The following is a 4,337-nucleotide window of genomic DNA, read 5'->3' on the forward strand; positions in this document are numbered from 1 at the left end:
TGTGAAAGGCTCGTTCAACCCCCAAAGGGGTTGCGACCCACAGGTTGAGAACCGCTGTTCTAGATGGTCTTGAAAGTCCTCCAGGCTCTGGTAGTGTCTGTGATGGGGACAATGCCGAACACATGTACTCAGTGTAAATGTCTGTTAAATGAATGAAAGGCTAGCCTAGAAGGGTACCCCTCCTTCCCTCTTGCCCTCTGCATCGTTTCTCTCCCCTAGCACCCAGGCCTGAAGCCCACTAACACCAGACCGCCCTTCTCACCCTGCCAGTGACGTCTATGGAGGAGAAATTGCTGAGCCCTCATGCCTACTGCCCGCTTGATGGGAAGCTTGCAGTTTCTTGGCTGGGTCAGCCTGTTGCCTCTGAACGCGAGCCGAGGGTCTGAGCTGGGGCCAAGAACAATATTGTGTCAATGAGTCTATTACGAAAATAATGGAATAAAAGAAGCCACCCTCAATGAGGCATGGGCAAGCATCCCTGCGATCCACCTCGGCCTAATGAGGGCTGAACTAGCCCTTCCTGGATGGACAGTCAGCCAAGAGCTTTAAATAATCATTAAAAGCATGTTTGTGATTTATCGCTGGGGATCAGCCAGCAGGGAGCTAGCTGCTCACAGCCTGGCCTCTCCCCACTTCAGCTCTAGCACATGGGGACATGGGCATGGCCACCTTCCCCGTCCCATATCCCCCTGAGCTGTGGACATCCCCAGGAGAGGAAGAATCTGGCTGTATAAGGTCTAGCTCCCTCTCTCCCAGCCAAGATAAAGCAAAGCATGAGCCTATCTGATGTTCCCTGGGTGGTTACGTGCATTGCCTCATTTGTCCCTCTTGGGCAATGCAGTGAGTTGGGTTCTGTCATGATTTGGCCCATTTTAAGACTGAGAAACTGAGGTGCAGAGATATAACTTGCTCACAGTAGTGGGTGGAGGAGTGGGAGTTGGAACCTCTTGCGCTTGGCTCCAGAGTGCCTGAACTGGGATGCTTTGCTACCTCCCAGAGGAGGGCAGGCAGGTCTTTGCACCAGGATCACCACCAATCACTGCTGTCTTTGGTACCCTACGGCCTCTTTGCAAAGGGAGGCCCTGTAAGCCTCCCTCAGCCCCCAGTCCCACTGACCACTTACATCCCGTGTGTGTGAGACACTGAAGTCCATTCTAAGCCCAGCTCTCCCTCCACAAAACCTCAACTTCAGACCCCTTCCTGATCCTCTGCCAAGACAAGGGGCAGAGAACATCCTCAAAGTGGAGGCTGGCCGACCAAAGAGTGGAGATGAACCCAAAGGCCACTGAGGCCAATGCCCCTGCCACCTTGGGGCTCTCCAGGAAGCTCAAGCCCATGACCTTGGGCAAATCACTCTCTCTCCCTGGGCCTTGGTTTCCTCTTCTGCCAAATGATTGCAAAAGTTCTACTTTATTTCCCAAGGCTGGTAAGGCAGCTTAAGTGGGAAATTAGTTAAGTGGTGTCGCCAGCAGATGACTCTGTTTGCTCTATGGCTCCTTGCACAACTGGACAGACATTCCTGTCTCCCCCAGACACTGACCTGTCCCCTGGGAGGATGGAGGGGCGCTGTGAGGCTTGAGCAGGTGATGCCTGGTCTGCCAAAGTCAGCAGTGCCAGCCCCATTCCAGGAGCTCATCCTACATCTTTGTCCAAAAGCTGCAATCATTGTTCAAGGTGCTTTGCTTCTATTATCTCATTAAATCCTCAAAGCCACCTGTGTGGTCTCTATGGTTAATACCCCATTCTACAGCTGAAGAAACAAAGGTTTAAAAGGATTAACAAAGTTGGGCAGAGTTGAGGCTATTCCTCCTACTCCCAGGAGTCCATCATCCATTCATCCATCCTCCCTCTTACCCTTCCAGCCACTATCTCCATCATTCATTCCTAATCATATATTCATTCAGTCAGTCATCCAACATTCTCAGGTGCAGGATCCTTTGCTCAGCCCACAGAGTTGAATCAGACAAGGCCCCAGCCCTCAGGAAACTCATAGTCCATTGAAACACACACTGAGCTTTTGAGATCACAACTCTGAGCAGCACAGGGTGTGGTCAAAGACCTGGGTCCTGGTTTTGACTCTACTCTTTTGTACCCCATTTTGGGTACCACCTCCCCTTATAATCATTTCCTCTTTACAGGCCATTTCTTCCATGAGATGCAGGGACTCTAAAGGACAACCATTAAGCTGAGCACCATGGGAAGACTCACATAGAACTGTGCTGAGCTCAGCTCATCGCTTAATGTGGTTAGGGACTGAATTGTATCCCCCTAAAATTCATATGTTGAAGCCCCCAGTGTGACTATATTTGGACATAAGTATTTAGGAAGTAATTAGTTAAATGAGGTCACAAATTGCTAAAATGAGGTGGTGCCCTGATTTGATGGGACTGATGCGCAAAGAAAGGCAATGTGAGGGCACCGCAAGAGGAGGCCGTCTACAAGCCAAGGAGAGAGGTCCCTGCTGGCACCTCGATCCCGGACTTCCAGTCTCTAGAACTGTGAGAAAGTACATTTCGGTTGTTTAGACCGCCAGTACTTTGTTATGGTGGCTCTAGCAGGCTAATACATGGATTACCCCCATTCACTTTCACAGTGATCCTAAGACATAGGGCCCATTATTTTCCCCTTTTTATGGATGTGAAATCTAAAGCTCAGAGAGGGTAGATCAAGTTGCCAAGGTTACACAGTTATAAAGTGTCAGAATCAGGACTCATACTTTGATCAGGCAAACACCGAAGTTGCTGCTCTTAAGCCTTCCTGTACTGTCTCCCCTCGGTTGGTCCAGCACCAGCCAAGCACCTGGCCAGCGTAGGAGCTTAGTGAATGTTTGCTGAGTGAGTGAGTGAGTGAGTGAAGGCATGAATAGAAGCCCTCCACAGAAACCGCTTGAAGATGTTTCTTCTATCCCAGACCCTTTAAAGACATACCCACCCCATCTTGGGGAAGAGCCATAGCATCCAGACTAGCTAAGTCTCAGAAGGTGACATCCAAACCAAAAGAAGAAGTTAGAGGGAGCTGGATGGAGAGTGAAGGGGAGGCTGCTCCAAGCAGAGGTATGAATGTGAGCAAAGGCTGGGAGGCAGGAAACCAAGTAGAGTCCCACTAAGGGGACAGAGATGAGGGAAGGTGGGGAAAAGAGTATTGACAGAGAAGAAAGTGGGGGGGGGGGAATGGGGGCCTGTGAACCTTGGAATCAGGAAACAAGAGAATTAAACAACTTTGAGAGTTGGCTCATGCGCCTGTTCCCAAATCCAGGAGCCACTGATCAGGAATCAGCTGACAGCTAGTCTGCAGCTCCAGAAAGATCTAAAGGCAGATGGAGTTGTCGGCACATGAACTGTGTTTGGAATCCTAGAAGGACCTCTGATCCCCAGGTGGAGAAACAAGATGTGTAAGGATGGGATGAGGATGAGGGATGGCCATCATTCTCCAAGCACTCCCTTGGGCCAATTGCTTTACAACCCTGAGAAACAGTGGGTTTTATGCCCATTTTACACCTAAGGAAACTGCAAACTGAGGTTAAGAGTAAGGCATTTGTGGAAAGGCACTGGGCTGGCAGGTGGTGAGGCTGAGACTGGCCCCTGGCCTGTCTGATCCCAAAGCTTGGGCCCTGTGCACAATTGAATGAACTTGGAAACCGCAACCCAATGATCCACGATGGGGCAGAAGACAGAGCTGTTTGAGACACTGTGCCTGGCACTGTGCTCATTGCACATGGTGCCCAGTCAAACAGCTCTGAGGAATCCAATGGCCTCCTAATTGCTTCCCTGACTCCTCTCCAACCTACATCTAGCGCTCCATCATCTCCAAGTGCTCCACCCCAGGAAGTCTTCTAGAAAACATTACAGGGTCATTCTCCAGTGACATGTGAGCTCCTTGTCACTCAAAGCAGAGATGAGTGCCTTGGGAGAGGCTGGGCAAGCTGTGTAGTGAAGTTCCTTCTTGGGCTGCCTGGGTGCTCTCCCTCACTCTGCCACGCAGGAACCCACCACGGAGCCCCATTGCCTCTCTCATTGAGCCTCAGTGCGTGTCCAGCTGTGGCTTATAGCTCCCAATTTTCAGCATCAAGGGGCTCCACTCCAGCTTCTGTGTCTCCCGTGGCCTCTCTGCCACCCCAGTGCTGCCTCTGACTATCCTCTCACCCCATTCTTCAAGGGTGAGCTCAGCTTCCATTGTCCAGGAAGGTGTTCCAACAGGCTAGGGATAGCAGACCCCAGAAACACCCTGGACACCCACCATCTGGGTGCTTCACTGGGGTCCTTAAGATATTCTACCTTAGGGCCTCATAGTCCATATGTATCCAACTTTCGCCAAGTACTTTCTTTGGGAGACAGCTC

This window comes from Myotis davidii, unplaced genomic scaffold, assembly GCF_000327345.1.
Source record: "Myotis davidii unplaced genomic scaffold, ASM32734v1 scaffold371, whole genome shotgun sequence".
Classification (NCBI taxonomy): Eukaryota; Metazoa; Chordata; class Mammalia; order Chiroptera; family Vespertilionidae; genus Myotis; species Myotis davidii.